A 23,548-nucleotide genomic window follows, 5' to 3' on the forward strand; every position below is an offset into this window, starting at 1 on the left:
ATTGCATCAAAGTCATAGTTGTTGCACTGAATAACTTCATGAATGTCACCATTAAGAGACAAATCTTTAACATTCATTCAATGTAACCGAAAAACCGAATATGCCAAAATATCCTTATAGTCATTATCAACAAAATGATACTAACTGTCACATTACCTTTTAAGCCCTTCTTGGTAACAAATAAATATTTGAAACCAATAAATTTCACAACTTTAGGTAATGAAACAAGGTCCAAATATCATCGTCCATCAAATGACTTATTTCCTTATTACCTTATGGCATTAGTCCACTTATATGAGTTAGGGCCTTCAATGGTTTGCAAGATGGTAACTTGATCAATTTCTTACATTCCATTATCTAACTCTTACTACAACTTGTTAGTCCGTCATTACATCATTACTCCCTTTTCACTATATAGGAGAATAATTTAATTATCTATAATTGCTTTAATCCTTATAAGTGGATCTTTTAATGAATTGGTTCTTGAGATATTTGAGTTTGTTCTACCGAATTGATCTTATGATCCTGTACAGAGAGGCTTAACAATTTCAATTGCCTTTTCTCCCACTCAAACTCAATATCTTCAACGAACCCCATAATTTCCGTCTTAAATAACTTGATTGTGGGATCATTACCTTATTACCCTTAAACCTTAAGTACTATCCAACAAAATAGTCATTGACATTCCTTAAGTCTAACCATTAACTTTATGACTTTTAAACCTCAACCTTAATTAGTTAGACATACTAGATATTTAAATAATTTACATTATCATTAAATAGTCAATGCTATAGATGAACTTTATCCAAATATAGCTGCAATCTTAAGAACTTATTACCAGAGTAGTATGGAAAAGAGTATGACAAATCACACTCCTTACCAAGGCTTAGGATCTTGTTTGCATACATACTACACCATCCATATTAAGAATCCTCATATGGTGTAATATCAAATATAAGATCAAACATCTCTAGCAATTCTTTAAAATAACCTTGACGTTGTTATCCTCAATAGTCATTGCCGAAGTATTAACACTTATGATCAAAGATGACATAATTATTTCTTTACTGAGTAAAATAACTCAGTCAAATATCACTGAAAACGTCAAGAACTTAAAACTTCTCACAAATGAGATTTAAATATCCATGCCTAAAATCCGTCTACAAATTAACATAATAATTTAAACCATTAATACTTAGATGTAGAATGGTTCACCTTTCCGTATATATGTTAATAATGAGACATTAAAAAAAATTGGTATCTAATCAGCCTTAGTTTTATCTTTATCCCCTTAAATTTGAATATCCGAAGTAAAGGGGCTAACAATTTCATTTTGACACAAAACTTTAATATTTCTTATAATGTGTCATACCAAAAAGAAATTGTCACTTCTGACTTATTCTTTATATTCACTGAACTTTTATGCAAGCTTACTTGAAAGAGACTAAAATCTAAACTATATAAAGCTATCAAAAGTGATGGATTCATCATTATTTGAATTTGGAAAACACAAATTAATTATTTCACAATGGACAAATAACCAAATTTACCCATATGAAATTATCCGAATTCCACCTAATGTGGTACCAAAAAGAATTTTCCAAATTCAAATAAAGGAACAAGAAATTAATGATAACTAAATTAGTTGAGTGTCTCAAATAACTCAGATGGTGACATGACCCAAATAAATGAATCTTTCATCATCACTTGACTTGTAACATCTTTGTTATACTTGCATAATTATCCTTATGTGGATGAAAAACCAAATACACCCACCATACATGATTAGATATAAAGATCAACCTTAGACAAACGCAAATGAGAAGCTTAACCTTACCAACACGCCAAGTGTTAAAACTGGTACTAATTTTTCCTTATGTGTTAAAACTCTTAACAAACTAACGACTAAAAAGTTTAACCTTATGTTTGTTATTATTTCTTTGAGTTTGACTTTTGCAGCTTCTTAAATAACTGAATTCACTGAAATAATGCCCTAAATATTTCCTTAATGTCGACTTAGATAATCACTAAACATGCATTTTGAATTTACTACTCCTCAAATCACGTGAGTCCACACGATACTTTCATCCTTATGAGTAGCAATTATACATTCTCAAAGTAATGTTTAGATTATCACGATCCAAAATAAGTATTTACATTCTCTTACCATTCATTTGATAAATGGTTTCATCCGAATTGAGAATGTAACTGAATATGACAGATATGATGAACATAAACGTCAATTGAATGAACAAAACAATATCCTTAAATTTTGAATAAATTTAAATTATTAAAGCGTCTTTAAAAATTAATATTTAGTCTTTGAACATAAATACTAACTAGTTAAAGACTCTACTCTTTAGCAGATGTAATCAAATATTGACAATAAACTCACGTCGAATACTAGGCCTTCCTTTGGGCCGACTTAATATTCACACGAAAATCCAAATAATCGTCACATATTTATTACCCAATGTATATGCAATTCGGCCAAATAATAGTCTTCCTTTGGGCCGACCATTATTCGCATGAACTACACACACTAAACCAAAAAATTGAATTTATTCACCTTAAAACTTTATGGGCATAATCCTTATGACTGTCATAAAAATAATGACACTCCCTTAACTTGATTCTCAGATTCAATATTGACATCCCCATCATCACAAGAAACCTAGCACAACATTAAGTTTAGTCTTTGGACATAAAATTAACTTGTAAGTGGTCATCTTGGTGTAATGATCAAGTATTAACAATAAATTCCTGTCAAACATTAAGCCTTCCTTTGGGCCGACTTAATATTCACATGGAAATCTTACAATTGTTACATACTTATCACCACAAGCATGACTGAATTTCGGTCAAATAATAGCCTTCCTTTGGGCCGACCATTATCCGCATGAAACTCAATCACACACTGTAGTCATAATATTCTAAATCATTCAACTTACACAATAGAGGTTACTTTGGCAACTTATTGTGTCGATCAAACAACCTAAAACATTAGACCCGTTATTATAAATATGATTGGTCAATTATTAAATCTGAAAATACAAGTCCTTAATTGACAAGTGACTTAACCTTTAGTGATAATTTGTAATATCTCAACCATATATACACCACCTTATCTTTCACTTGTCAAACTACCAATACATAATAAATCAAGTTCTCAATTAAGTTCCAATATTTACCAAATTCTTGAAACAATGAATTATCTTTAGTTAATAAGAATAATTCATTATTGAACAAAATTGAATTGTGTAGAGTTTATGGATTCAAGTACCTAAGAGGGGGAGGGGGTGAATTAGGTACTATTTAAAAATTTATAACTTCAACTTTATTGAATTAAAGTGAGTTACGAGGACAAAAGAGATGAGAAGATACTTAGAATAATATTGAAAGACTAAACAAGTATCACGATGAATGTTTGCTGAAGTATGAAAGTAACAATCGTTCTGACTGTAGCTATTTGTCTCAGTTTGTGGAATACGATCATAGACCAAATGTGACAAATGATGAATCACACTTCTAAGGTTAAGCAAAGCAAGACAAACAAACAAAGTAAATTGCAGCGGAAATAAAGTAAAACAATTGAACACGAGATTTTTGAATTGGTTCGGCAAATACTCAAGTGCCTACGTCCAATCTACCTTTTTATTGCTTTCTTTTAGTGATCTACTCCGACAACTAAAAGACCCTTACAGTAAAAGACACCAACCTACTCCGGTTGTAAAGCTAGTACAAGAACTACTCCATTCTTATGACAAGCTAACTCGCAACCTACTCCGGTTGCCAAGAGTTAAAGACTACTCCATCCTAAACTCTACTAACACACTTAGAATGTTATAGGATCAAGTTTCCCCTAACATATTCTTAGCAAAGAATAGAGATGGACAACTTTTACAAGATCAACAATTCTTAAGCAAGAGAGTTTAGTATAAAAGTAATAAATATACACGATCAGTAACAACTTGAAGACTCTTTGAAGGTTTTGCAAATGACACGGTTTTAAAACTTTGAAAAACAAATTTGCAAACTTGAAAATAAATTCAGAAAGAAGTCTTAAGGATTTATGAAGGAGGGGCTCGCCTTTTATAGAGGAAATGGGTGAGGAGGTTGCTAGGGTTTTGAAGGGTCAAAGACCTCACATGTGAAGGGTATTTGCAACCACCCAAAACTTGCACTAAAGAGGGCTCTTTTGCAAAGGGAAGAATAGGGAAAGATGGTTTGAAAGATATCCTTAAAAGCTCATGCAAATTCAGAAAACAAAGAGAGAAAAGACAAGTCACATGATGACAAGTTAACACTAAAATGGCAAAAAGCATTCTTTGTTTTCTTAAAGAACCAAAGGGTTGAATTTGCATAAAGAGGAAACATTTTGAAAATAATAATAATTCAAACCACTCGTGAAAGCAACAGTCGTCTGGACTGTTTCTATTACTCTAATATACTCTAAAATGGCAAAAAGCATTTTTAAAATAACACTAAAATGGCAAAAAGCATATTGAAGACCATCTCCTTAATAAAAATCTGATTTTTATCTTTGAAAAATAAGAGTCACGTAAAAGCTTTTGAAAGATAAAAGGGACTTCAAGTTTTACGAGTTGTGGCAATAATCCAAGCATTGTTTACTTTCGTGAAAGCAACAATGTCGTCTGACTGCTTCTATTACTCTAATATACTCTACTTTCTCACTTGTACATTAGATGACACTTGACTTAATACAATGGGATGATTAACAATTTCAACACTTCTTAATCCATGCTTAATATGATCATATATCCTGAAAAGGTAAACTAAGATAGCACAAATCAAATGGGCATGTTATCATCAACATAAGGAACCCAACAAATTGATATACACCATACACATAAAAATTACGAAGCAGGCAAACAAGCCTCATTGTCAAACGAAAGTCAGCAAGGACTTAATATCTCAATTCTCAACTTTGACCGGTGGAAGCCAATTAATCAATGACCAGATTAACAATATGGTAACTTTAGAGAAATCATGCCCAATAAAATCATAAAATCCGATGCACATGACACGCGGAACACAATATCAATAGCATGTCAACAGATCAAATGTAATTCTGTAATCCCAAACAGCCATATTACCCGTACAGTGCAAGAATAAAGTTAACAATTCATCCATAGCCGCAATAAGAATTAATATTACACAAATTGTAACTGGATTATTATGCCTAAACATCAGTTATATTATTATTCTTGCCGTAACATGACAATTAATGAATCTTAAGTTACGGAAATCACTTGCATCCATAAATTAATGTTAAACATACCAAACACATTTATAATTATGATGGGCATAGTGGCATACAAATACCATTAACCAACATGTCAACGGAATATGTTAATAGGTGGCAGAACAAACAATTGAACACATGACTAGGGGTGTTAATGAGACGAGACAGCTCGCAAGCTACTCGAGATCGGCTCGGTCAAAGCTCGGTCAAAGCTCGGCTCGTGCGAGCTTGGCTCGGGCTCGGGCTCGGCTCGAGAGCTTAACGAGTCAAGCCGAGCAAAGGCTGGCTCGACTCGAAAAGCTCGCGAGCGGCTCGAACTTGTGTGATTACATAAGATATTGCTCATATTTTATAAAAATATTTTATCATGATTATATTTTTCTATCACACATTCAAATGACTCGCCGATTTACCAAATATTATTACATATAAATTTCGAACCTTGTTATTGAAATTATCGAAAGAAATAAAATAGAAAAATAAACAGTTTTATATAGGCTCGAGTTTGGCTCGAGCTCGCGTTAAAACTCGCAAGCTTTATAACGAGCACATTTTTTTCAAGCTCGGGTAAGCTCGAGATCGACTCGAGCTCGGGTTTTGGTTCTTGAGCACAAGCCGAGCAAGGGCAAGCTCGGGCTCGGCTCGGCTCGTTAGCACCACTACACATGACCAAATCTTACTCAATTGCCACATATTGATAATCTGTTTTTCCTTAATCCAATTGCAACCATGAGGAAAATTATTGCCAGAATACAGATTAGCCGACATGAGTTCTTTAAGACCCAAGGTCCCAACAACCATCACTCAAAAGTTAATCCATGACTAACACTAGACAGTATATGTCTATATGACGGTGGAACTATATTACCATGTTATTAACTAATTGCGAAATTGTGCGTAGGTTCTGATTACAACGAAATCACATAAAAGTGTGTCGGTTGAACATCGATTTAACGCACATCACCGAAATATATAAAAACCAAAATATCGATCCAAATAATTTAATATGAAGGTGACTCTGATACCACTTGTTAAAATTAATCCGAATAGAGACCATAAACTTCATACTAAATTATTCGGTATAAACTATATAGCAAAAGCGTACCTGATTACATGACGAAAGGTTGGGATGAACTGCCTGAAGGGATGGTCTTCAAGATTAGGTCTTCTAATAGACACACATACCAATAGAGATCTCTCTACTGATGGGATGCGGGGAGATTAAGTTATTGTGTGCTACCAGGGACCATAACCCAGGTGACTTATATATAGTCTCCTTAATCTAATGCGCCCATCATGCATTAGTAACATAATGGGTATCTACACTGATGGGGCATATTCTGCACCCGCTGACCAAGTCAACACATTGAGCAAGGTCAAAGATATCCACAGCAAGTCAACGGCTTAGACAGCCTAACCGACGCTACGTGTCGGCCTATCGGATGGGTCCCGCCGGGCAACCAACCACCGGGCACACATCCGCGAACTCATATCCAAGACCCCTCGGCGGTGGGTCAACAGGGCCCGCCGGCCGCCATAGGTCCCTCGGCCGAGGGGTAGATCGATCTTTCCACCTGCTAGCCACTTGGCCACTTGGCCACTACGTGACAAAAGGTGAAAGTCTATAAATACTCCTCAACTATCATTGAGGAAAGGATCCACAATATAACCTAAGAATCACTATTCATCTGGTAATATCTTCCTTATCTCTCTACAATATATACTTCACCAAGTAACAACTACTTATCTTTCTAAGTTTACCGACTTGAGCGTCGGAGTGAGTTCGCTCGGCCCAAAGCCGAGCCCTCGCCTTGTTCATCGTTTCCGGAGACCGCAAGGAGGATTCAACTAAAGACGTCATTCTACAAGCACGGGTGGTAACATATAATCTGCTCGGAATTACACCCGGAACAATTGGCGCCGTCTGTGGGGAAAGATACTAGAAGCTAGTCACATTCATTCCCAAACAAAAAAACAAAACAAAAACCCACCCAAAAAGCTAAGAAGATGTCAAAACAACCAGAGGTATTCGTGAATCGACGAAACCGAGTTCTCGCTAAGATGATACCGTCCACAACTCGGGAGTTGCGCACCCTCCACCGGCCGGGTAATTCAGCGAGTACCGGATGCCAATAATACCAGGATATCCGCCGCCGCCAACCAGGTCACCATCATGGGACATGTGGTTGATGTAGCGAAACCGAAACTACTCCCGGACCTCATTAGTAGTACGTCGGCTCACACTTTGTCACACACGACAAGAGCGGCGGAACCCGTCCGAAGACCAGGGGCCCGTAACGTGACTCCAAGAGACTTGAATGGAGCACTGGAAGAAGCTGGCCCCGTCAAGACGCCGGAGGAGCCCAGTGTGCCGGTGGTAGACCTAAGCTCCTCCCGCACCCGCGGGAGGACAGCCTCGCCAGCGCACCGACGCGGCCCGCCTCGAGAGGAGTGAAAGAAGTCCGACTCGTCAGAGACGGAGAAGAAGCCCGACTTACCATAGTCGGAGGAGAAGCCCCACCCAGTACGAGGAGAGGGGCCGGACTAGGAATGTGAGGAGCCGATCGCCGCGTGTCATTCGACACGTGGTCAGACAGCCCCTCAGTGCCTATGTCCTTGACACCGCCGTGCCAACCAAACTAAAATTGCCGGCGTTCACTTACAAAGGGGATAGCGACCCCACCGACCATGCCGAGGCCTTTGAGTCGTACATGTCGGTGTGGGAACAACCCGATGAAGTCTGGTGCCGAGTCTTCCCAACGACCTTGCATGGGATGGCTCAGAGTTGGTACAAAGGGCTGCCCGACGGCTCGGTATACTGTTACGCCGACCTAAGGGACGCCTTCCTAGCCCAGTACTCTTGCAATAAGAGGAAGGCCGTGGAGACGTCGGACCTCCTAACTATTAGGCAGGAGGGGGGCGAGTCTCTACGAAGCTATGTGAAGAGGTTCGATGCCAAGGTTCAGCAAATTCGGGAGATAAATCCCGAGCTGGCGGCCTTTGCGCTGATGAAAGGCCTCCCAAGGGGAGACTTGAAAAACGAGCTCATTAAGTCCGGAGGCCTGGGCTTAGACGCCGCAAGGAAGATGGCCGATCAAGCCATCAAGGTAGAGGACTATCACAAGACCTGGGTCGGCCACAGCGAAGCTGGGCACTCAGAGAAGAAGAGCTACCGGGAGGACAACCCGGATGAAAGACGCCGTGACAATAATAGGTCACGGTCGATAAACCGCCGCAGCGAGCTCGGCGGGCGCCGGGGGGAGTTCGGGAACATACCACCAAAGGCGGTACCGTGATCACACCCCCCTGGTTGTATCTGCCGCCGAGGTCTTCGCTCTGAGCAAGGGCGAGGGCCAGAAATGGGAAAGGCCTCCCAAGCCGAAGGGAGACGGTGACACGAGCCAGTACTGTGAGTACCACGACCACACCGGTCACCTTACTGACAACTGCCGGCATCTAAAGAATGCCATTGAAGAGCTAATCCGGAAGGGGAGCCTCGGCAAGTATGTTGCCAAAGGCCAAAAGACTGAGGCCGGTGGTTCAAATAAGAAATCCGTCTTTGAACGGATAGGAGTGATCCATGTTGTCATCGGGGGCAACGAGAACGGTGGGTCCGCTCATGGGCACAAACGGCACCTGAACGAGCCGTATCGGGCCATCAACTTTGTGCCCAAAACAGCGGTCCCCGTCCCCGCTTCCAACATCCCCGATATGACTATTGGGAAGAAGGACTACGAGGGAGTCATTGCTCCTCACAACACCCACTCATAGTCCACTTGGACATCTCCAACCACCGGTCAAGAGGTGCCCGATTGACACGGCGCCTACACGAACATCATGTTCGAGAGAATGCTTCCTCAACCTCGGCACCGAAAGTCAAGGACCTAAGCCCTTGCACCAGTCCACCGTGTCAGCTTCTCCGGGGCCGACTAGTACCCACAGGGTCAATCGATGCCGGTGATGTTCGGCGAAGGGATTGCGGCTAAGAATGTCCTAGCCGAGTTCGTGGTCATTGACGGCTCGTCCGCCTACAACGTTCTTATCGGCCGAGTCACTCAGCGAGCGAGGCCGACGCAGTGATGTCCATACGGGCCCGACAACGATGTATGTCTCGGACCGGGGGGAAGCGCATAAGCTCGTCTCCAAGGACGAGAAGGACGAGGTGGTCAACGTCCAGATATCCGCCAGAGGATGCAACATGCAGTCCCTCAAAGTGGCAAAGAAGTCAGAGAAGGGGAAAAGCCCATCCTTACAACAGGAGGGCGACCTCATGGATGCAACTGACGGCTAACTAGGAAGATGTGCCTTTAATAAGCCGTTAGAACACTGACGACCTCAGAGAGTACCCTGTAAAGTGTCGGAGGTGCCCAAGACAACTGTGGGTACCCCAACACATGTTTATATCTAATGAGGAATCGTCCAAGTTCTCCATCAAAGTGTTCATTTCCCAGATAGTCACTATCAGAAATGCAGTACCGGCTCACCGTCATACCGACAAGAGCGGCGATCATCATCAAGAGGCGGGCGCCGTCGCGATCACCCCAAGTAGTAGACGCTACGGCGATCACCCCAAGAGGTAGACGCCGCAGCGTGACCTCAAGTGGTAGACGCCACGCGATCATCATCAAGAAGCGGGCGCCGTCGCAGTCACCCCAAGTAGTAGACGCTACGGCAGACACCCCAAGAGGTAGACGCCGCAGCAGTCACTCCAAGTGGTAGACGCCACGGCAGTCATCATCAAGAAGCAGGCGCCGTCGCAGTCACCCCAAGTAGTAGACGCTACGGCAGTCACCCCAAGAGGTAGACGCCGCGCGGTCACTCCAGTGGTAGACGCCACGGCAGTCATCATCAAGAAGCAGGCGCCGTCGCAGTCACCCCAAGTAGTAGACGCTACGGCAGTCACCCGAAGAGGTAGACGCCGCAGCAGTCACTCCAAGTGGTAGACGCCACGGCAGTCATCATCAAGAAGCAAGCGCCGTCGCAGTCACCCCAAGAGGTGGGCGCCACGGCAACCACTACCAGCACGGCTGATACTCGCAAAAGCGATCAACATTCCTTAGGAACGTTAAATGGTTGATACGCACTCTAGACTGCCTCGGCCAGGCCGAGGCGAAAACAAAAGAGGCGCTCAATTAATAACGTAAGAAGACAACCCAGACGAAGACGAGAAAAGACCTCGGCCAAGCCAGAGGCAAAGTGAAAACGTTTACAGTTAAGATGCTCAACTACTAGCGCACGAAGACAACTCGGAAAAATGGGATAAAGACCTCGGCCAAGCCGGAGGCAAAAGAAACGAGCTCTTATTAAAGATGTTCAACAAATTACAAGAAATGCAGGCGACGGCCGTCTCCATAAGGATAAGCCAAAAGACAATCTACCAAGTTTGTACAAAATACAAGGAAAAGAAAGGCAAAAGGTTAACAGATATCAGTTAAGCGCCAAAATATGGCAGGGAGGAAAGGCTTAATAATTGGCCCCCGAACAGCTAAAACTATCCGAGACGCCGGGAGAGCCTGGTGACAACCGCCCGTCTCCCTATGCCTGCTGCTGCTCGCCGTCAGCAGCGTTAGCGGCATCGTCCTTAATAGGCGACCCGTGTCTGTCTCGGCGGACTCAACTTTCTCGGCGGCCGCGGCCTCGGCGACCTCAGCTGCCTTCATCCTCTCGGCTTCCTCTTTGGCTGCCCTAGCCTCCTCAGCAAGGGCCGCCTTCTCCGCGGCCGCCTCCGCCTCCCTCTTCAACCTTGCCTCCTCCTTGGCCTTTTCCTTCGCCTCTTCCTCCTTAGCTTCGAGCTTGTCATCAAACAGCTCGTCAAATCTGTCCCACGGAAAGGAGCCATCGAGAGGGAAGAGCTCCTCAATCACTTCCCTGGCAGCTCCTTCGGCCAGGTCCCGATATTGGGCGCACATGTTAGGGAGAAGAACGGTTTGGAGTTTCTCAATGTCCTCCTCCCTTTGGGCAATGATAGCATCCTTGTCCCGGACCACCTTCCCCTGGGTCTGGAACAGGTCCCTAAATTCGTTCCTCTGTGTAAGGTAAAGGTCGGCGCGCTTCTGAACGAGGTCACGCAAATCCCGCAGCTTAACAGCTTCAGCCGCCGCAACCTCGGCCTTGGCTCTCTCAGCAAGGACCTCCTTTTCAGCGTCCTCCCTGAGTTTCCTCTCGGCTGGATCGCCTCTTCGACCTCGGCCTTGGCCCTCATAGCCTCCTTGTTCGCCGCGTCGAGTTCCGGCCTTAGCCGCTCGAGCGTGGGCGGCTTCGGCCATGGTCTCCTCTTGCTCCATAATGAGGGAGCCGGCTAGCCGAGTCCACTTCGCCAGCCTCTTGGATATTTTTGCACCCTCTGCCACAAGCTCGGCGGGGGAAATCTTCTGAGGTAGGGGAGCGACGGTGACATTTCTATCACCCGCCTTCTCAGTCGCTTCTCCAATTGCCGCACAGTGAGAACGGCGGCCGCCGACGGTTGATCTACAAAAAGTCAATTAAAACATCCGTATCGGTGTACATGGACATATCGGAAAGCCGCTCATCGAGAACGCCCAATGAGCCGGGCGAGTTTGAGCCGGAGGATAAATCGGTACCAGGCTTGGACTTCTTTGTCGGAGGGCCCATTTCCTTGCCGCCCTCGGTAGCGGCGGAAACAACGGCAGCAGCAGCGGGGGTGGACCTTTTCCTCTTAAGGACGAGGGGAGATCCCTCAAAGATCGTAGTCCTCCCGTTGGTGATGTCAACGGTCTCCACCGTTTCCTTCGGACCAAGGGATGGAAGGTGGAACGGATGTCGACGCCGTCGCCGCCGAAGGCTTTGTTTTCCGCGTTCGACGCGGCATGTTACTAGTAACCCTCGCCTTTGGGCCGCCTCCACATTCAAGCCTTTCACCGCTGATCCATGAGGTCATTCGGCGACATTCTGCGGTCACGGCCTGAAGCCTTAGGATGCAAATTAGCAACGGTCTCATCCTTGTGCAGCCCCATCCTCTTGAGAATATCCTCGGACAGGTCCGCGCCAAAATGATCTGCAAAAGAAGCAAGGCAAGATTTAAGCAAGGAATGAATCAAAATTCAAAACGGACAGAAACATTGAGAGCAGTCATGGGCCTCACACCGACCCCACTCACCCTGTGCTAGGGCCGGTATGAGGCCGACATGGCAGAGCAGCTCATCCTGAAGAATGATCTGCGTTGGGGGAATCCATCTTTTCGACGCCCCACTCTTGTCCGTCTCAAAGAGCCTCATCGCCAGCCTCTCATCCTCATTAAGAGGGACCTTGTCGGCGTCCATTTTAAGCTTTTTCCGGGTAACCCATCTGTCGTGCTCTGCCTCAGTCTCGCACCGCAAATTAACTCGGTGCTGGAAGGACCGGGGCAGCGGATAGTCATCCGGCACCTCAACGTACACCCACCGACATCTTTCCGGTCCTTGCGGAGGAAAGCTTATCAACGGAGACGTAACCCGCTCCATTTGCACGCTGTACCATCCGACGCGACCCCGAAAATGACGGCGGAGGTGATGAAGCCGATGGAATAAATTAACCGTTGGGACCTCCCCCTTAAAGAGACAGAGCGGACAAAAGCCGACTATGGTCCTAACGAACCAACGGGTGCGGTGGCAACAACGGCGACGTTCATGGCCCTAACGATGGCCATAACGTAATCATTCAGCGAAACCGGAGCCCGTACTCCGGATGTCGCATATATATACGCCGGTGCAACCCGGTGGAGGGCAACAGATGGCTGACCCCTCTCGGGATAACAATTTTGTATCCCCTGCCAAAGTAGAAATGGCCCTCGAAAAACGTCTCGCCGGAACAACGGGCGAACTTATGGGTCCAAGTACGGTCAGGGCCGATCTTGCAGGGTTCGCCGTGATCCATGACGTACTGCCTCCCCTCATTGGGAGGAGCCCTTTCAGTATCATCACCAAAATCGTCTCCGCCGTCATCAACATCATCATCATCCTCCCATTCCTCCAAAATTTGAGGATCAACTTCAGGAGAAGGAGACCTAGGGCCCCCAGACCTTAGCGGGATGGCGTCTAGCATTTCCTCCTCATCAAGACGCGATGGGGAACCCCCCGGCGTCGGTTTACTAGTCCTGGCATCAGCAGAAGACATGTTTACAACAAAACTCACAAGTTGAAAAGAGAAATTTGTTGGTTTACCTTGAAGAAAAGTACTAGCCGGAGTAGCGACACTGAAGATTAGAAGAGAGAAAAACACTTGGAAAGTTGGAGGAAAGAAAATTTTAAGAGAATGAAATTGGTGCCCAATTTCAAAGACTAACTGCCCTATTTATAGGAAAAAGCCCATGAAGAAGGACCAATCAGGGCACAGCCCATGAAACGTCAGCCAATCAGCAATCAGATACGTGTCAGACATGCAGCCACGGAATGTCAATCGTTGCAACAGTTGAATGTCAATCGATACAACAGTGACCAAGCGTCTTCAACACGCCCCTTCATATCTCTGCCTATTCATCTTCCTCGACAAATTCCTAAGTATCCGTTTCTCCGCCGGCCACATGATCAACCAAGCCGAAAGCACCGGCCGGGGGCAATCGAAACAACCGACTCTCCACCCCGGTCTCGGCCAGCGTCATTGCCTTTTCCACATCGGATGTCCATTACACAACCATGTGGAGGGGGATATGGAACGGCCTAAGCGAGCCACGCCGAGGTAGAAGAAGCGGGGCGAGAAAATTTTCACTTGCGCAGAATATACGCTCAGCATACATCGGAGCCCATACCACGGCATAGACTACGCTGGGGGCAAATTGATGGGGCATATTCTGCACCCGCTGACCAAGTCAACACATTGAGCAAGGTCAAAGATATCCACAGCAAGTCAACGGCTTAGACAGCCTAACCGACGCTACGTGTCGGCCTATCAGATGGGTCCCGGCCGGGGCAACCAGCCAGCCGGGGCACACATCCGCGAACTCATATCCAAGACCCCTCGGCGGTGGGTCAACAGGGCCCGCCGGCCTGCCATAGGTCCCTCGGCCGAGGGGTAGATCAGTCTTTCCACCTGCTAGCCACTTGGCCACTTGGCCACTACGTGACAAAAGGTGAAAGTCTATAAATACTCCTCAACTATCATTGAGGAAAGGATCCACAATATAACCTAAGAATCACTATTCATCTGGTAATATCTTCCTTATCTCTCTACAATATATACTTCACCAAGTAACAACTACTTATCTTTCTAAGTTTACTGACTTGAGCGTCGGAGTGAGTTCGCTCGGCCCAAAGCCGAGCCCTCAGTTTGTTCATCGTTTCAGGAGACCGCAAGGAGGATTCAACTAAAGACGTCATTCTACAAGCACGGGTGGTAACATATAACTGCTCTGGAATTACCCAGGTGACTTATATATAGTCTCCTTAATCTAATGCGCCCATCATGCATTAGTAACATAATGGGTATCTACACAATTAAGATATCCGACCCATACTTTATAAGACGTAAATAATATGCCCGTATTATATTATCCAGATGGATCACTATATTGGGCTGAACTTAAACGATAGCAAACAAATACAATCTGTATAATAGTGTGTTCACATAAATAGTATTTGACCCAATATTCTTACATAAATATCGTACCGTAACCATGGCGGTGCAACCCACGCACTCCAATGTTCTATCCTATTTAAAGAGGTTACCAGTTATTTTTTTCGATAAAATGTAAGTATATTAAAGAAAAAAAACCGTCACCATACAACAAAGAGTTCGGAATATGGTCCGAAACCGAACCCTCATGTCAACACAAAAACACAAGACCAGGTCCATTAACCGGCCTCAACAACAAAAGAAGATAGAACCTAAAATCTTAAGACAACAAAACAAAATTCTTCCCCTTTTCAATCCCCAAATCGTCTAACCTTCATCATCTAGCTCGAAATCACGCCTGATATGCCTGTATGCAATCAACTAAGTTCCTATCACAATTTCCCATAAAAATTAGGGGAAAGCTCAAGATATGCGTCTTCATCTCCTCACCTATCAATCTCGCCAGTTGCTGGGGATACACAATGGTAAGTTCATGCTTACTTTGATTCTGTTGTTTCCAAATGTGATAAATACTAGCATTATAGTAGGCATTAATAACATTTTTCCACAAGTATGTCCCCGTCATAGCCAGTCGCCAATGCGTGGTATCATCGAATGGAAAACGACTCCCAATCATCTGCTCAATGTATTGAAGAACCCACCTACTGTAGCTGCACGCAAAGAAGAGATGTTCACTGCTTTCAGTTTCAATGCCACATATGTAGCAGGTATCGTCCTCAATAATACCCAACCTATGTAACTTTGCATTTGTGTTTAGGTTGTTGTAATGATACATCCATGCTAGGAAGCTGTGCTTAGGTACCGTGAGTTTATTCCATACCAGTGCCGTCCAACTGAGTTTATCCCCTCTGGGTCTGAGCAAATCATATCCCTTAGCTATTGTGTATGGTGTATATGATGTCCAAACATGATGTTGATAGTAACTGAGTAGGGTGTCTTTAGTTTGACAGATTTTCCTCCAAGCCCAACTTGAATTGGGGCTAAGATGATAATCTAGCCAGTCCTCTTCTTTTATGTATACTTGATTGACCCATTTGACCCAAAGAAGGTCTGATTTAAAGGCAATCCACCATACCAGTTTCCCCACAATAGCTTGATTCCACAGAGTGGCATTTTTCAGTCCAAGTCCCTCTTCCTTCTTTGGTTTACAAATTTTCTCCCATGATACAAGTGGGGTTCTCATATAGTCTAGACCCCCATCCCACAAGAAATTCCTACAGATGGATTCAATTCTATTTATAACCCCTTGTGATAGGATAAACATACTAGCCCAATAGTTGTGTAGAGTACTTCGCACAGACTGGACCAAGCCTAGCCTCCCAGCATAAGATAATTTCCTTGCCCCTAAATTTCTAATCCTTTGAACAATTTTTTCAATCAGAGACTTGCACTCCTGAACCTTCAGTCTAGTGGTCTTGATAGGGACTCCAAGATATTTAAACGGGAGAGTCCCTTCAACCATTGAGGTTACCAGTTACTTCCTCCATTCAACTCCACTCTACCACTTTCATTTTTCTACACTATTCACAAATACACATTCAATTTCAGTTTTCTCTCAATACATAAGTGGAAATATATTCATGAGGGATCTTGTTTGATTCGTCTTTACAAATGCTTTAAAAGTATCTAACTTTTATAATTTTTGCAAATACGTAGCTAACGATATTTACCGCGTAAAATACGCGTTGGCAAACGTGATAAAGCAAAGTGGTAGAGTGGAGTTGAATGGAGGAAGTATAATACATGCTATTCATTCATTACACTATAAAAACAGCTTCACAAACTCTACTGTAACAAAACGTATACAACCCAATAATAAATGTTTCAACAGTTGACATGACTGCACTGTTTAAACTTCTCTTTGGGTGATGTCATACAAAACGTCCTCCACTATTCATGATTGGTAATTAATGCACTTGTCTCCTCCTCCACTATATTAAAGAGATTTGCTATATCACGTCCCCTGTTTTACTTGTTACGCCCCCTATTTTTTCATTTATTCCTATTTTGCCCTTAAACTATATATTTAGTTATGTAAAATATTTCTAGTTTTTTATTTTATGATTTTTTGAGAAGGTTTTTTACAAAATTAAATCGTACTCATTCATTCAAGACGATATTAAATCGTTACAAAAAATTGTCTAGAATGAATGAATGAATGAAAAAATTATATCGTTTCAAGAATAATGACTACAAGATTTAAAAAATAAAATAAAATTTAGCGGCACACATAACACGATTTAAAAAAATACGAAAATTGGCCTCGTCATGTAGCTTACAAGACACAGCCAAGGACCCGTCATGTGGATTACAAGACATGGCCAAGGACATGTCGTGTGAATTACAAGACACGGCCATGGCACTGTCATGTGGCTTACAAGACATAGCCATGGACCTGTCATGTAAATCACATGACACACCCATGGTTCTGTCGTGTAAACCACACGACATGGCCATGGCACCGTCTTGTAATTCACATGACACCACCATGGCCGCGTCTTGTAATTCACATGACACCACCATGGCCGCGTCTTGTAATTCACAAGACAAGGGCACTTTTTTTTTTTTTTTTTTTTTAATAGTGAAATTTTAAGTAAATGCAATAGTTGGTGGAAAATACGTCTTTTTAAGACCGGGTACATATTAAATTAATTACTCTAAAAATTGCCCCAAACTCAGTTACGACAAAGCGATAATTAAATCAAAAATGAAAAGTTCAACAAAAATCATTTACTATAATACAATTATTAGTTATTGTTAAAGATATTACCAAAATCAAATAATTTTAAAACAATAATTTTAAAAACGTCTCCGATTATAATTTTGTAAAACCCGTCTCCGAAAATCATAAACTAAAAAACGAGAAATATTTTTTCACTTTAATTAGTTACATACTCCAAGGGTAAAATAGGAATAAATGAAAAAGTAGGGGGCGTAACAAATAAAACGGGGGGCGTGATATAGCAATTTTGATATTAAGAGAAATCAAGAAAATTACTCAGAAATCATATATTATATTAAAGCTGAAACCAGCAGCCCCTTTGATCGCCACGTGTCAACACCTACTCCTACGCCACGTGTCATTTGCTGAAATCCTAAGACTATAAAAAAAATGATATATGCAAAATCACGTACAAAATCCTAAAATAGAATGATAATTATTGATTCTTCCTAAACACATGAATATTTGATATAATATTATTTCCATAATAGGGAGAGCTTATTGGAGGAATTAACATGATTATAGCCTATAGGAGAAATTATCATTATTAAATTAAATTTGGAATTAAATCGTGATTTGTTGAGATTCCGTCTAATCTACACTTTATATCGCAATATTAGGCGAATAAATTTGTTGCATTCGTTTAGATAAATTTTATTTAAGGAAAAAAAATTAGAATTATGTCATTTTTTTTTCATTTTTTTGTTTATCAAATTGTTCATTTTCAATTTGCAAAAGTGCATTAGACTCCAAAAGTGCATTAGACCCAACAAGGGACTTGATAAATGTTGGGAGCCATTGATTGTTTTATTTAATTGTTAAGGAACTCCAAATGTTCTTTTATAGTAGGACATCTTGATGTATACTTCGTATTGAATGTCACGTGTCATAACCAGGTGAAAGACTATATATTAAAATATTATTACCATATATTATATTTGTCAAACTGTTAATGTTACGGATTGTAAATTACCTCAAATAACAATAGTGTGATTTGCGTTAAATTTGGCAGGTGTAATTTAAATACTATCCTCATTAACTTCAAATAACAGCATCTCCCACAAAATTAAGAAAAAAAGGGATTCCTTTCCAATTAAAATTCCAATTAGAAAATTAGCATATTCATTTGCCAAAATTCATTCAAAATGATGATTTGGATTATGATTATTCCAATTATGATTATCCTCATTAACGTCAAAAAGGGATTCCTTTCCGTTAATATTCAATGAGTAGATTGGACTGAGTACTCCATATTACTCCCTCCGTCAAAATCATTTGTTTATCTTTGATATTCTTTGTGAGAGGTCTTTTAATCAAAGGTATAGAAATAAATGAATGAATAGGACGAAGAGAGTATCTTTCAAGAAATGCAACTAACACAAATTGATTGAATAATTTATTGGAGACGAGTTAGATAGAGGTTAATATTGGATTCGTATAAATTGATATGTTAAATAAATCATCATTTGATTCATCTTTTTTTGTGCTCTACTCTACTCTTCACAATACTTCTTTTAACTTGCCGTTACTCTAATTAAGGTTGATTTAAAAATATATATTTACCATATAATTTTACACAAGTGACAATACAACACTAACCAATGACGTAGAAATTCACAGCGGTTATGGTTGTATTTACCACCATTTTGATACTTCACATTATAAATGCATAGTTGGTATTTCTTAAGATGAGTTAAATAACACCGTACTTGGATGGATCGAACAAGCTTATTATTAATCCCTAGATATTATGCTTTTGTCTTATGTATTTTATTTGATCCGTTATAAGTTTAAGACGGGGTATTAGTGTAGATACCCGTATCCGTCGATATTGGAATTTATAGAGAACCCGACAAACACCCGATGATGATAGGACACATGTATTCTTTAGTTGTCACTGTCATTATTTGGAGCTCGTTTTACGAGGTGGAATGGGCGCCGTCGACGAAGTATTTTATTAATTTAAATGATATTTAAATTAATGTTTTTAGTGAATTCTTTCTGTTAATTTAAATAATATTTAAATTAATGTTTTTAGTAAGTTCATTTTGTTATTTTAAATGATATTTAAAATTAATGTGTTTTTTAAGTGAATTCATTATTCATTTAATTTAAATGATATTTAAATTAAAGCTTTATTTTGAATTTATTTTCTTAAGCTTATTTTATTGAAAATAAAATAAATATTTGATTTGAAAAATCATTTTATGAGAATACTTGATTTGAAAAGTCATTTGTTTTAATTTATTAATTGATTTGAAAAATCGATTTGAAAAGCGAAGAAAACTCGTTTTGAACACTTGTTTTTGAGCTCGATTTTAGCTCGGTTTTTAAGCCCGTTTCCTTTGCGAATTGGCACGAATCTCGAGTACACTAACCAACCTATACCAATACCCATCAACCCATGTTCGAACCCCCTCACAAGCAGCCCAAATTCTCATCCCAAACAGGCCACAAGCAGCCCGCAAAACACCAATGCAGTCCCCTGTTTTTGCGTGTCAATCCCGAGCCCAAAACCCGCTCCAAACACTACCAAGACCCGTACCCATTAACCCTAACCCATACCCTAGTATCCTACCCATATTATCCTAACTTAATCACCAAGAAAACCCCCAAAACGAACCCTAGAAACCCCCCTCAAAGCTGCTGGACAGCAGCTATGTTCAGCTAGCCCGATTTGCCTCCCCTCTCTTTTAACCTATTTTAACTCCTTATAAATACCACCCCTTCACCATACAATCATTCCGGTAAGCTCTCCATACATCCTACCATCACCCACAAGCTTTAAACCTCAGAAACGAACCCTAAACATCCTTCAAAAACCCTAAACAAAACCGACACACAAACTGAAACTGTTTGTGTGTCTCCTTCGAAAACCCTTTCGTTCCTCCATCAAAACTCCATAAAAATTCGAGTTTCTTGTTCCTAATTAACCACATAACATCCATCTACACATTAGACAAAGAATTACGAGCCAAATTGCCCTTGAGAGTACACGAAATCCCTCGAAAAACAGAGTGAAATAACACTGTTTTCGCGGTTTCTTCTTGTCTGTCCAGTTCTGTTTGTGCTCGTTTTTCGTGCCCATTAACCCAAAACGAGCCAGGGTTGCTTTAAGATCCTTGTTCTCCTTTCTTTCTAGTTTCCAAAACATCTTTCGAATCGAATTTTCGTCGTGAAACGAGGGAGATATCACTGTTTTAAAATCGCTGTCCAGAAACTTTCCAAAACCCGTGTTTGCTTTGTTCTTCGTCGACGACGGCCTCTCGAGATAAAATCTACCATCGATTACGACCCAAGACGGTGTCAACGATACATGTAGGTTGAGGGTGCATCAAATCCCCTTCTCTTTTCTCTTTTTATTTCGTTTTTTTATGCCTTTTTTATTGTTTGTTTTTTTCGCTTGTTTATCGATTGTTTTAAATTAACTATGAAACTAGTTAGTCCGAGTATGAGTTAAAGTACCACCATGAACACCCGCGTTGACTTGAGATGGGAAAAGAAACCGCTACATCAGTCGGTCGTACACCCCCGTCTCATTTACATATCCTCGTGTTCAAGGTAGGGCATAAATAAAACGAGTTTCTAACTTCGCTCTTCGCTTTTGACCCCTTTATTGTTTCGGCCAATTCGACATACCCTAGGACCCGTTGTATGTTAGTATGACCTCTGATTGTTAACATATAACTCGTTTAGATGACATTAGATCAATTTAATAATCTAATTAGACACGATAGGTGGCTTCGAGATAAGCTTTAAAATCAACTAACGATTCTATAACTTAATTGAATGCATCTTTCTCTTTCACTAATTTTCTCGCTAGCATGGAAGTGCGTGATTAACACCTTTCCATTTGCACTCGTTGACAAATTAGAATTGTTTTTAACCTAGTTCGTAATTACTTAATTTAATTTATAATTAATTAACCTTTAATTTGTTTTACTTGTTTCTAATATTGTAAATTTTGTTTTTATTATTTTTTAAGGTTCAAAATATGTAAATTTAATTTAGTGAATTTTTCCGTAATTTATTTTGCTGATTTCGAAATGAAAATGCAATTAACTTTGTTTTATACAAAAAACCGTGCACTGCACGGGTCTGTTCTGACTTCTGATCCGTGCACTGCACGGGTCTGCCAGTTTTGATTTCTTTTCTTCTTTTGTTTCTTTAATTGTTTACTAATCCTATTTTAATAAATATGGATTGGTGAGTAATTTTAATGAGTTGGGTTCAATTTAATCAATAAGTTGTACCTAATTTATTTCAAACCTTTGTATTTGTTTAATTTAATTTAATTAGTTTAATTCTAGTCTAATTTGTTTACTAATTAATAAATCGGCTAACATCATTAATTAATCTAACTTAGTTTTAGCCTTTTTGTTTTCATTTATTTTATTTGTTAAGTCATAATAGTTTGAGTTGTTTTTTGTTAGTTTGTATTGTAATTTTGTATCAGGTACATAGGTTTTATTTTAATTGAGTCAAAATAATTTCGATAGTTGTTGTAATTAAATCGAGTTGTAATTTATTTCTCGTTGTGTCGGCATGAAATGCCTGGGTTGTAATAGGATAGATCCCAATGGCTCCCCCATTCCCCATCAAGCCTTGTGTGTTTCGTTTGAATGTTGCTAGATTAATCAACCCACATGCTAAATTACAACTTTGACAAAGTTAGTTTGGTTGCATCTAAAACGACATAGAAATTGTTGTCACATGATAGGGTTAAAACAACGTTTGCATATCATACATCGTACGTAGCTATGACCTTGTTTGAAATCCGACACTTGACTTAGTAGAGGCCGTTATTGATGGGCGGGGTTGGGTGTCCTTATGGGCTTCCCAACACGTACCCTCACCCCTTACTCAAGATCTATGGTTTGTGGATCCGTCTAAATACCATTGGATTACGAGAGTCATTCAAATCGAGTGATATAGGGTACAAGTCTTTATCTTTAATCACTCGTAGTCGATTGGCTTTATGCTTTTCGATGAAAGGTGTAAAGTTGACTTGAACGGTTCCAAGTTCCCAAAAAACTTGGTGGCGACTCTAATATGTCTTAATTCGATTCGAAAGAACCTCGAGTCGATTATGCCTGGTGTGGATCCCACGGACGCAGTTCCCGAGGGCCATGTCCACAGTTTGGCGACTCCGCTGGGGAAAAGAGGACTAGTTACACTGTGTTTCTAGGGTCTTTTCCTCCGAGGTGAAACTTGAAAAGAAAGTGTTGGAAAGTAAAACATTACTCATAGTGCTACGATTCATGCATAAACCCTTAAGGACTTGCCCGGGCCGTCCCAAATGTTTCTTCGTGATGCGTGGGGGGCGACGTCCCACTATGCCAGGAAGCTGCACATTGCTCGCTTCCACTTCGCCTCGCGTGGTTCTTGAGGGTGGGGACGATCTTCTAGGTACTTTACCTTAAGACACCTCGCTCTATTAGACCGCAAAAGGATGGAGGGCATAGACCTTCTTATAGAAGACTTGCCGAGACTTAGAGATGTCTAGGAGCATACATCCTTATAACATGAGAATGACAATGTGCAATGTGTTTTCCCGAGTCCTTTTTCGAAAATTCCAAGTCCTTTTCAAAACCGAACTTTTGAACAACTTAGCATGATTTTCAAAACGCGGAATGCTGCCCAAATAGGACTAGAATTTCGGCCCAAAACAAGCTTTTATAGCCGATGTGCTTATTTCAAATCTCTTTTTCAAATCGATCATTCGTTTTTCAAAATCAATCCAAAATGTTTCTCGAACCTCAACCAAGCATGAAATACGTCGAGTCGTGTCCGGGTCCTGGCCGTGTTAGGCTAGACGTTTTTTTCATTCCAAGAGTCTAGAACACGACCTTGTTGGGTCACCCAAGCTCACCTCTTGGGCTTTGAGTCATGTTGGTCGACTTTTTGGTCTAGGATAGTCCACAAAAAAACGTCCAAGCTAGGCCTTATGGACGTTTTTACTCGAACCCATGGGCTGTGTTAGCCCAATCACG

The sequence above is a fragment of the Silene latifolia genome, chromosome Y (genome assembly GCF_048544455.1).
Source record: "Silene latifolia isolate original U9 population chromosome Y, ASM4854445v1, whole genome shotgun sequence".
Lineage (NCBI taxonomy): Eukaryota > Viridiplantae > Streptophyta > Magnoliopsida > Caryophyllales > Caryophyllaceae > Silene > Silene latifolia.